Consider the following 13,281-nt stretch of genomic DNA (forward strand, 5'->3'; position numbering starts at 1 on the left):
CAGCAAGCCTTTCTCTTAAAAATTGCAAAGTGCAACCCAATGGTGAGCTTCGGCTCCAGAATTGCACAAACCCAAATTGTAAATTTTCTTCAACTGGGAAACTAAGTAGAGCAATCTAAGATAGAAAGTGAGCCTTCATCTCTAAAATTGTGAGGAGGCAGCTGCCAACCTACATTTAGTTGGGAAATTGTGCAAAGCCTGAGAGGCAGCCTACAACTACTCAACCCAGAAATTGTGCAGAACAAACTATGCTTAGAAATTTCTCAATTCATGAACCAAAGAGTTTCATGATCCTTCCCAAACTACATGATCTTTCTAGGACGTGCAAGGAAATTTTCCCAAAAGGCAAGAAGATAAGAGGAAAAGCACCCTTGGGAAGTAGAGATCCATGATTAGTTTCCTGAAGGTGACACATTGCCATATTTAGAAGTTTCTGCCAAGTGTCGAGGTTGTCCTTGATCTCAAGCATATGTGTCATGAACTCCATTTTCTCAAATATATGTAATGGATGGCTCTAAAGCTCACTTATGCATTAAATCATAAATCTCTAGCCTTGTTAGGAGATCAAGGAGGCTTCGAAATATTGTCATCTCTTTTCGAGGTGAGTTATGCTTTTATCATCTTACGCTGCTTTTTTTGTCGCTTCTACTTGTTTAGCTTGTGAGAGTGTTGTTTCACTCATTTTGTTGAATGAAAACTAGTGTTTTAACTTGTTTTAGGTTTTATAAGTGTTGTTTCAAGTTATACATTGCCTTCCCCAAGTGTCGCATGAGTTTTCCTAGTTTTTCACCAACGGTTGTCATTGCAGTGACTCCCTTCACATGATTCATGTTCCTTCAATTTGATCCATTGATGCACTTGGTTTACATGTACTCATAAACACTTAGTAAGATCTGCACTCAACATCACACCATCCTTCAGATCTTCTTGTTTGCACACTCCCCATGAACAGGTCTGGGCTCCCCTTGCTTGGATCTCACATCTCACTACATGCATTGCACAATATGGAAGCTCAAGGCCTCTGCCTTGGCATCTAGAATTATGTGGAGCCTGTCCTGGGATGGCTCTAACTTTGAAATGCGTAGTTCCAAGAGCTAGTCTCCTAGCTTGGCCACTAAGACTGCAAAATGCACAATCTCTCCCAGGTCCTGTCCAAACTGAACTGCGCATTGCGTAGTTCCAATCACCAAGCTTCCACATTGACTATTGGGATTATGCATGGCATAGTTCCCACAGTCAGTCAGTCACCCTTGTCAGTCAAAACTACGCTATCCCTCTCATTAGATGCCTTGATTTTTGCTTGGTCATGCTGTGAAGTTAGATTTGCAAGATCTAATGTTTGCTTGCCATGAGTGTCCTTTTTGTCCCATAGGTACCACACTTGTGAAGTGCTTCTCTCCAGCAATAATTATACCCTGTCACCAAAGAGAGTTGTTTCGAGAGTGACCACTTAAAGCAGTACTGGGGAAGAATTTGAGTAAGCGCCAATTTACTTGCCAATAAATGTAGATGCCCAACTGTTTACAGAAAATTAGTCAACACTAACATGGAAGCAATACCAAAAACAATCACAGAAGGAAGTAATTGAGTATAGGATTAGGGAAAGAGGAAATTGCTGATGTAACAGAGGGGAAACAAAGCCGCAGAGTGAAATAAAATTCAACCTTCATGCAGGAAAATTTGACAATAGAAACAAAAGGAAGCAGAGGACATAGACAATGGAGTGAAGGAAGAAAGAAAAGAAGAGCTTGCAGGTAGCAACATTGAGGTTGTAGCAAGTAGAATAAGAGTCAAAGGAAGAACAGGAGCTGAGAAGCAGAAATAGGAAGAAGAACAAAGGCAAGGTGCAATGATGAAGAAAACAACTCTAATACAGGTTGATGAGATGGAACAACTAGCAGGTGAGGAAGAGAGTGAAAAGATGTAGGTTCCCTCACCAAAGCTAAGCACAAGAACCAAGTCTGGTTGGAGGTCGACATGTACATGGAGAAGTTGATGCGTGAGGCCACCAGTGATGACTTGCAGCTGAGTGAAAACAACATGCAGAAGTATATTAGTGGTCCAGCCACACTCAAACAATGTTATGCATGCTTTAGGATGGGATGGACATAGGTTCCAAGATCACATGCCCAGATGACATGGAGGCAAGAGTTTGCTTTTAGCAAGACAACATCAAGCAGTTTTGGAACATCACAACATAGTACCAAGCTTGGCATCAGCACATGACCGAGAAGCATTAAGTGGATGTTGCTGAGTTGGGATTTCTCCAAACCTCAGAGTCATAGTGTTTTGTCTTGTTATGTGTCTCTAGCCTATTTTGTCTCACATGGGTACATGTGGAAAATTGTATTATTGTAAATATGTTGTAAGTGAAATTCCAAGTTTCACTAGTGGAATGTGAACAATCACTATGTAATGTGAAGAGTCATGAGGGTATTCCAAGAGTCAAAGGTTAATGTCAAGGGTCACCCCACCCTTTGCTATATATAGATCCTCACAACTCATAGTACAAGCTTTCTAGGAGCCAATATTTTGGCTATGCATTGCCTAGAGAAGGCTTGGAGAGTATTGTGATGAGCCTTGGCTTCTCCACAGTGTAGAGTGAGTACATCTCTTTAGAGGACTAGGCGGTGTTGATTGTAATGTTCCACTATTAGGGCTAGTGGCTATCAATGGTGTATGTATGGATGTAACTTTAACTTAATATATATATCAGAGCCAACACGTTTTCATGCATACATTGTTATTGTAGTTCAACTATTCTAGTTACTTTAGCAATATATGTTATTTAACTTATGAATTTGTGTATGAACTATTTTGTATGCAATTGTATGAATCTTGTTGCAGATGTGTTGTTGGATTAGCCGATCACTTTGGATTATGGACTATTCCACTTCTAGATTGTGATGTCATTCCACTCGTGTGTTCCTTTTAGGCTACGAACTATTATAGGCTTCTACGGGAGACACCTTCTTTTCCACTCTATGTGTTATAAACCCATGCATCTCACTTATCTCACTGCAAGGTCACACACTTTCTTCTGACTAATTTATCATACTCACCTCTGCGTGCTATCGCAGTCAAGGCACTACCGTACTACCCACTGTTGGGAATCCTACTCCAAACGGTCTGAGGTCTAGTTGGGACTTCTTATCAGGGAGATCCCCTGACATGTTGGTGGGTTCAACAATGTCAACACACACATAATGTGGATTGGATCATCAAGTTATACTTTGATATCATTCAATTTATGATTCATCCAAACAATTTGAGTACAATAAGTAGCTCTTGCTATGTACTCAACTTCAACTATAGTTAAATAAATTGATTTTTTTCTCAATTACCCAAGGCACTAGTAAATTCCCCAAAAAGAATGTTTCTCCATTGGTACTCTTCTTGTCAGCAATATTTCTAGCCCAATCAACATAAGTATCTCTTAAAGTAAAATCCTTACATCTTTCATATACCATAGTCTATTTTTCCCTAAAGGTACTTGAATATCCTCTTGACTGCATTAACATGAATTTCCTTCATATTTGCTTGAAATAAAGAAACAAATCCAATTTCTTGCATTATATCTAGTCTTGAAGTAGTTAAGTACAACAAATTTTCAATCATGGAACTATCCATCGTCTTATTAACAATGGGGTACTCATCCTATTTTATCGACTTACAACTAGTCACCATAGGTGTATAAACTGGTTTACAATCATCCTTTCCAATCCTTTTCAAAGTTTCTTTCAAATACTTGGATTGAGAGATAAAATACCTTTGTTTTACTATGTGATTTGCAACCCAAGAGAGAATGACATCTCTCCTAACATGGAAATTTCAAGGTCTTTTTGCATTTCTTCAGCAAATTAATGTCCCATTTTCTCCAAATCATTTCCAAATAAATTATCATTTTCAAATTTAATGTATAAAATGCTATATGGTGTTCATCTTTTGAATCCTTGCTGTTGTAGATACTTATCCAACATAGGATACCAAGCTCTTGGAGCTTTCTTGAACTCACACAAGGATATTATTAGTTTACAAACATGCTATTCATATTTTGAGAGTTGAAATCATTTTGATTACTCAACGTAAATTTCCTCTTCCAACTCACAATTGAGGAAAACTAACTTAACATACATTTTGCTAAAATGTAAAGTTCTTACAACTAGAAAATGAAAAAACATTCTTATAGCTTCTAGTCTAGCTATGGAAGCAATTTTTTCTTTAAAATATATACCTTCAACTTGAGCATAGCCATTACAAACTAGCCTGGCCTTGTTCCTCACAACTTGATTATCTTCATTTAACTTGTTCTTAAAAAACCACTTGGTTCCAGTGACATTCTTATCCTTTGGTCTAGGAACCGGTTCCCAAGTGCTATTCTTCTCTATCTAATCTAATTATTCTTCAATTACTTTAATCCAACAATTATCTTCACTTGCATGGTTGATAGTACAATTTTTTCTTTTATATGACTACCTGTAAATTTTCGCCTTGTACAAACACCAAGATCTCTGTCTCTAGCGATCTATCTCTCAAGGTGCTTATTTTGCACATATCTAGCTGGTGTCTTGTGTTTCTGAGGAGAATATTGTAAATCCTCATATTATTCTTCTCTTTCTTCTTCTTCTATCTCTTTAGGTTCGACATACTGGAAATAACAATCATCATCCTTGTCTGATTTGTCCTGGGACTTTCTTGCATGAGGAAGAACTTCATTCAATCTAATGTCAATGCATTCTTAAATCTTCTTCGTCCATTTATTGTAGCACTTGTATCCCCTGATTTTTATTGCATACCCAATAAAAATGCCCTCATCTTCCTGAGAGTCAAACTTACCAAGTTTCTTGTCATCTCGCTTTATATAACATTCACTCCCGAAGAACTTGAGATGATTCACTAAGGCTCCTAACCTTCCTTTACACAATTTTTAAGGTGTATTATCACTATTATTCCTGAGTTGATTTATGTTGGCTCAATAGAAAATATCTTGGATTGCCTCTCCCCAAAAAGTGTTTGCGACCTTTCCTTCAACCATCATGGCTCTAGCCATGTCTTGAATGATTCTATTCTATCCTTCCTATATACTATTATGTTGAGGGTTTCTTGCCATAGAGAACTACATATTGATACTATGTTCTTGGTAGAACTATTCAAACTCCCTTGAATTGTACTCTCCTCCTCTGTCTGATCGTAGACATTTGATCTTCAAATATTTTTCATTATTGACCTGTGCCTTGAATATTTTAAATTTACTCAATTATTTTGATTTCTATTTTAGTAAGATGATCCACTTGGCTATAGTGAAATCACCAATGAACAAAATAAAATACTTCTCATCTCTTGGACTTTGTGCTCTTGTTGTACTAGAAACATCTATGTGAACTAGTTCTAGAAGTCTGGATGAAGATTTTTTTTTTTTTTTTTTGTTGTCTCAAAATGTACTCTCATCTATTTACCACATTGATAATATTTGCACATTGAGCTCTCTGGATTTGAAAATTTTGGTAATCTTTTTATTGCCTCCATCTTGTTGATTTCACCAAGTTGTTGAAATTTACATGACCCATCCTCCCATGCCATAACAATGTCTTATTTATCTTACTCAAGTAGCATTTTACTTTGGAGTCATCAAAGACATTTACATTACTGGGAGTTATGATTGATTTCCCTACCAACTTTCCATTCTTTTCCTTTCTCATTTCACAATCATTTTTTTGAAAAATAGCATCATAACCATTATCACACATCTAGCTAACACTTAGAAGATTGTGTTTTAGGCCATCCACATACAGTACATTTTGAGCCTTGGTCTTCTCATCCAAGCCAACTATTCCTTTCCCTTTTATTTCAGCTGGAGCATATTTCCCAAACTTTACACTATCTTTCCCATTCCCTTTCAGAAATAGAAACTTTCTTCTATCTCCAGTCATGTGGTTGGAACATCAACTATCAAAATACCATTTTTCCTCCTAATCATGAGCATATAGGAAAAAACTACATTGCTCAATCTCCAGTATTATTTGTTTCCACTTCTTCAGATTATTTTGAGGGGTTGACTATTCAAAATTTTGTTGTCTACTAGGATTGAACAATTTACTTCAACATTCATTAGCTTTGTGCCGATATTTATGGAAGACATAAAACTCAATCTCATTCATAGGAGGAGAGAATGAGTTCATTTTTGCATCAATTTTTTTCTAGATCTATAATTTTCATCTCTTTCAACATTATTGACTTTACAATCTACAACTTTATTACCAAAGTTATGATAAGTATAACAATTACCATAAAATAATTTTGGGTACTTGAAACATTACAAGTAAAATACCTTCTAGATAAGGTTATAAAAAATGTTTTTAGTGTTATAAAATTGGAAAAACTTGTTAAAAAACATACGTTAAATTGAGTTTTGTGGAGATTATAACGAAACTTCATCACAACTGAAAAAATCTAGGTGACCGAAGGTTTTAGCGGATGTGTTTTTTGCGGTGCGCTTCATGGAATAAGTAGCATGATGCACTAAATATATGAAAGCACCGGGCTGCATACATAACTAAAATCATTGAGGCGTTGAATGAAAATAACACCGTTGCATGAAATGTATACCGCCTTGGTGCTTATATATCAAAAAATTCCCAGGGGAACTATTTTAAGGAATGACTCTGGGGCACACAAACAATAATTGCAGTTTGGTGCTATTAATTTTAATAATTCTCTTGGGTTGGAAATAATATTTTGTAGGACTAATGTGTTAGTTATATGAAAGCACTGGTGCATTAAGAATTACAATGGACTAGGGTGTTAATCTCAAACAATACTGGTGTTTGAAGAGCTAAATGCCTCTGTGCTATCTCTTTTTGAAAAGGCCCTGATCATCAAAAATAACCTGTCACGATGCTTTTATATAACATAGCACACCGTGCATTTTTGTATTATAGGCACACCGATTTTTTGTATGAAACTTTATATTTTTTGGAAACATCGACCTGTGAGAGTGCAATTATTTTAATTTTTTAAACACGTTATTCATCGAAAACCGACATATATCTTATAACAATATTCATATAAATTAAAATTTGATTAGTGGATTTGTATATGATGTTTGGATTAGTTTGTTATATTATCATATTTATCATCTCTTCATCATAATATTTAATCATTAATATATTTATTCAGTGGTGTAACATTTCACAATGACATTGGATAACACAATAGAGTAAATTAAAATGTATTTTATTATATAACAATATGAGGATTTGGTTATCTATTCAGACCAACCATGGCATCCGCATCACTCTGTATAAACACCCTATTATCATCATGTTGACATCTTTATCAGGTAGGTTGCCATCGAGGACAACACATTAGCCATTAGTTACCACCTATAAACACTTGCAAATACATCTATACAAATGCCAAACATTCTACTCCAAAAACCAATCTTCTCTCCCCCTTTGACATCAAGGAAAAGGGCTAACGAATGTAGAATGAAGACCTCTCCCCCCCTATGGAGAGAGGATCAATGTAGATCTGATTTGCTAAACCTTCTGACCATTCTCCCCCTAAGTATATACGGAACCATATGAAGATATTCAATAAAGAACAAGAGTTCATATCACCAATGATGCATGATTACATAAATCACCCAACATAGTGGGATTACATATTTGACCCATATTATATCAATTTCCCAAAATAATGGGATTACATACAAGGCATGACTTGATTTCAACATTACAACAATGTCTTAAAAGTACAAAGTATGACGTAATAGACCATACATGATTGAATATTACAATGATTACATAATGGACATTTACATGACCTTTACATAGATAAACAAAATTAGGACCTCAACAATGAGGTTGTAGGATCATGATAGTCATCAGTAACCACCATATACCATATACTAACCCACAACATGAATATTTGATAGAAACAATATAGAAGCAACATGAACATCCTCATAAAGAATTAAGATAGGGAAATGCAACATCAATATATTCATCATCATTAAATCATAGCAGACCCATCCTCCTCTTCAATCATGTCAATAGACAAACTTGATCATTTGGAATCCATACATCATTGATAGCTAGTGACAGAACAATAACATATACATCTCCAACAGTAAAATTATAAATATACAAACATTAGTAGATTTATGTAACAAGACATGCTTATGAAAAGATAATGCCAACAATGGATAATAGTTTCTCCCCCTGAGCCAATAGATTGCATAAAACCAATGTAAAAAACAAAAGAAATGATGAATGCATATAGGAGGCTCCCCTTGAATCTGTGTCATTTTTATCAATCAATGAGAGGTATACACGTCTATGTTGGCATTATGATACAAGTGTTGTCCTTGATGGCAACTCACTCAGATGAAAGATCACAATGCAGGAGGTTAACAGAAAATAATTATAGATCAGATTGCAAAGAATGAAGAAAGAGAGGTATACACAGGTTCACCTTGTCCAAGCTGCGTATACACGCAGGTTTACTGAACAAAAGGAGAGTATACATACACACGCACTTTCACAAAAGGAAAAGCGTGTATATCTTGGAAAACCAAATTTTTTTGGTCCAGGGTATTTCTTGGTCCAAGGTATTTGATTGGTCTGAGGTATTTGGTCCTAAGTAGTTTTGGTCCATGGTATTGAGAAAGGCCTAAAACTATATGAGGAGAAGATCATTACACCAAAAAGGTGTGCAAGGATTTGAATATCTTATGAAGTGTTGAATCATATATGCAGGTTAATGAGCTTCTGATGGTTTTCTTGATCTGATCTAAGAATGCACCTATAAGGCTGATGAAGGTTGATGGATCATGATCATAAAGACTTAAGAGTATTATCATTATGTGCTTTGATCTTGAGCAATCTAGATTTGAATATTGATGCATGTTTTATTCCATAAATGTGATGATCTGGGTATGATTGAAGTCTAGAATAGTTGTGATGTTTTAAGTTATCATTTACAGTTCCGTACACAAGTTCGTTTTAGTAAAAGAGCATATACACACTAGTTCAGCATATCAAAGTAGTGTATACATCATAAATTTGAATTTGCAGATCTACACGCTGGTTCCCTTTGGTAAAAGTGTGTATACACATAGGTTCGACACATGGAAGTAGCGTATACCTTATGAAGTATAATGTTTAAAGTTTCAGTTGTTTCTGGTTGCTGTTGCAGAGTTTTGGGTTCTGCTTTGTGTTCTGGTGACTGTATTCTGGTGACAATGTTCTAAATGATCAGATTGATTAATTGTGATTTTCTTCAGTGATGATGGGTTGTTAAGTGATTGATTGATTTAGTTTTGGTTGATTAAGAAAGTGATGATTGGGTTTCAGTGGTTGGTCGATGTAGATGTATTTTATGTTATGATTTTCTGAGTTTCAATGTTGTTTATGGGTCCAGTATGAAAATTGGATGAAATGTGGCCTTCAGATTGTGGTGTTGTGTTCTAGGAGTATCTAGTCTGAAAATTCATGAAACGTGGTCCCTCGTGGAAGAGTGGAGTTTTCTGTAGGCTGGCACCTACCAACTAGTAAACATATTGTCTAGTACAAGAGCTAGGGGGTTGTAGCTCCCTTCTAGTAGTAGTTGGAGAATGAGAGAAGGTTGTAGCCTTTTGCAGGTGGGTGCCTGCATACTGGTATGAGTCTACACCAGTACAAGATTGTAAACATATTTTCTTACTATTAAAAAGAAGACAAAGATGACAGTAGCAGGTGGTTTTTACCCATATTGGGTTTCCACCTTATATATTCATGTTTATGTGTGTTGCTTATGTGTGATGCTTTATTCTGCTTTTACTGCACTATCTAATAAATCTCTGATATACTGGTTTAAGCTCAATACATGATAAATTGTCTAAATCAAAAGTTCTCTACATATACGTTGGTTGCTTTAAGTACAGTTGTGTGCACATGCTAGTTCACTTCACTGAAGTGGCATATATAAATCTATTTAGGAAATAAAATTATAGATCTGATAATATTGATTTACCCCCCTCTTAGTATTATTTCCAACAATCGGTATCAGAGAAGGTCCTTCAAAAGAAGCTTGATCGCTTGAAGGGAGATCCATCATCATGAGTAATCAAGAGAGTGTGGGATCCATCAGACTGCCGATATTTTATGGGAGCAATTTTGTTTATTGGAAAATAAGAACCACAACCTATCTACAATCACTTGGAACAGATGTTTGGGAAATTGTGGAAGGAGGATATACATTTCCAACAGCAATTCCTACAGATACAATAGGTAAAAAGCAATATGAAACCAATGCCGAAGCAGTTAATACTTTATTGGGAAGTCTGTCACAATCAGAATTTGTCAAAGTCATGTAGCTCAAATCAGCCAAAGAAATATCGGACAAAATCGTTCTGAGCTACGAAGGAGACTCTCAGGTAAAATGTGCTAAGCTTCAAACTCTCAGAATTCAATATGAAACTCTTAAGATGCACAGTTGTTATAGACATTTTTGGGCACTCCAACCCCAATCATACATGTCCATAAACCAAGGGCTCCTAAGTCCCTAAAAGTGTTGCTTTACACCCTAAAGGAACAGGGTCAACTGATTACATCATCTCCCAGAAGTTCTCCACAGAAAATTTCTCAGAATTGGTCAAAGTTGGACCATACAGATTGTCCAGTCCAGAGGGTGCGATGCATCTCACCTGCTCAGTGTAAGGGGTGTGGTTCATACTGGAAAGCCTTTCTGTAGGGTGCGATGGGCGAGTGTAGACAAATGGCAGAGACAATTTGCAAGGTGGATCGTCATGGAATCTTCCAGAAACTTCTCCTCTAACACTTGCCTCTCTGAATTCGCCCTGGGATGAGTAAGAGATCATCAATCTCCAAGTGGAATCAAGAACTATCAGAGAGAGGACACTAATCAAAATCCCAAAAGCTGACTCACCCCCCTGCAATCATCTATATATGGATCCCTCATCCCAGAGATCTAGAGGCTGGAATTTTGTATCTTGTAAGGAAGTGTTGTTGGTTTCTTGGTGGAATATCATAGTGTTGGGTGATCTAAATTTTGATGAGGTGAAGAAGGGCTTTCATGCTGGGAGGATGACGCTGGGTCAAAACAATTGGTTGTAATCCTTTTTGCTATTCTTGATATTAATAAAGCTATTCGATTTTTCCTCCACATTCTTGTATGTTTGATGATATATGCATTTGTGTTGTCAATATATATTTGGTCCTATATTGTTTATGATTGTAGATCTCTGTTCTTTGATAGTATTATCCTACTTTGATTCCACAGGTGCTCTTTGAAGCTATGTAGACGAAGGAAAAGCGACAAGGATCTGTTAGAAGGGAGAGGAACCAAGCAAGGAACCAAGCGCAAGACTGAGGTTGGTGTCTTTTTTTCCCCTCTTATCTACTTCTCATAAAGGAAAACGAAAGTAGTTTTAGTTTGTTTGTTTCTAAGATAGCTACCAGTCCTAGTGGGACTAGTAGCTCTGAGTGGACACTAGATTTCCAGATAACAAAATGGCGACTCCACTGGGGAGTGAATAGATTGTTTGCTTGTCTATATTTGTTTGTTTTATAAACTTACAGACGGAGCCTGAAGTCAAGCCAGGTAGCCTTCCAACTACATTTTCTATGCAAGTGAAAAGTAGATCAATGTTGCTTCAGTCTATTTCCAGGTTTTGTTTATAAACTGAAAAATCGATTTGCAAACCTTCTAATTTCCCTAGTGGTGGCTCTAGTAACCTCATTAGATCAACCCCTGTGATTTATATTTACTGAACATTACTTGCTCGGCCTAAATCCCTGAACTGAGCTGCAAACTGTGACCAAAAACCAAGTAAAAGTATCGCACTGGTACCATCACACCTCCTCTTCAAGGAAGTCTGTATGCATTGCACCTCTCATGTGCAGTAGGTGGGATGCATACTGGTTTCCCTGTGTAACAGGTGCGATGGTCAGAAAAGGCTAAATTTACCTTCAGACTTTAGTTTTTCTTCACTCTCTTCAGCTCTATTCAGGAGTTTTACTTTCTGTGATCAGTATGCCACTGTGGAAACCCCCCTTCCTTTCCATCATTCCTCCTCCATTGTGCAAAGAACTGTGAATGTTTTTATGTATTATGCACCATTTTCAGTTCTCTTTTACAAAGAAGTATCATAATCAAACTGTCATCTTTTGATTTGAAAGTGTCGCAAGTGTCGTTTTTAGTCGAAGAAAAGAATTCTATTGTTCTTGATGGTCGATTATATAGTTACTCTTGTATTTGATTTGAATCAATATTTTTTCAAGTGTCGAAAGTAGTTTTCAATTCAAAATAGCAAAGTGTCATCATTACCTTCCTTTCATTTTTGAAGAGAAATTTGTTAGCACTGTCGCTTTGAAAAGATAATTCAGATTTGTACTTAGCATTCTTCTTGTCATTCACACATTAAGAAAGCTGAAAACAAATACATGCATGTGCATTTGCATTTAGACTGCTTGTTGGCTTGATTTAGGACAGTGCATCTAGTGTGTGCTCTCTGCTCTATGTTGAAAGAATATCATCTCTCTTTCTTTAGTAGCTAGGATTTTCATTGCAAAAAGAAGATTAAACGATTGTTTATCATCTTAGATAGCATTTTAGGAATTGTATATCTACATCATGCGGTGAACCTGAAAGAAAAATTTCTTAAGAAAGATCAACTGTAAAATAAATTCAATGAACATAAAAAGGCTTTGGAACCTAACACACAACATTTAGAAGTCTAGGCTAGAGACGTCTTCCAGCGTCGTAAAGCCTGGTAACTATCGCTTTCATTGTTGGTTGGGTGATTCCTCCTCTTTGAGACGACAAGTGCCAGTATGGACATATGCTCCCACGTACCATCGAGTATATATTGGAAGACCACAATAGGCTATATCCTTTATCCATAGGAAGCTGTGTCTGCCGCCCTATCAATCGCAATGCACTGAACATAGCATTCAGGAAGATTGATTGCTGTACTGTAAAAAGTATTCTGCAGTTTTGCGATTGGTTTGGTAATCCCTCTGTCTAGATTTCTAGAGTAGTCTCTTTCATTCCTTTTCAGACTCCTTAAAGGAAAAGGTCCATCTGAGCACTTGTCACTTCAGGCTCATTAAAAATCGAAGGCAACTAGAGTCATCTTTTGTTTTTTCTCGACTTTTAAAAATTGAAGTTGTGTCAAAACAAGTTGTGTCAAAGCGTCTAAAATTTAGTTTAATCAGAATAATATCACCATTCCCGCGTTGGTCTTAGGTTGAGGAAAATGGATTCCACCAACCAAGT

Source organism: Pinus tabuliformis, chromosome 4_2 (genome assembly GCF_031772625.1).
Source record: "Pinus tabuliformis cultivar Carrire ecotype Pingquan chromosome 4_2, CPIR1, whole genome shotgun sequence".
NCBI lineage: Eukaryota > Viridiplantae > Streptophyta > Pinopsida > Pinales > Pinaceae > Pinus > Pinus tabuliformis.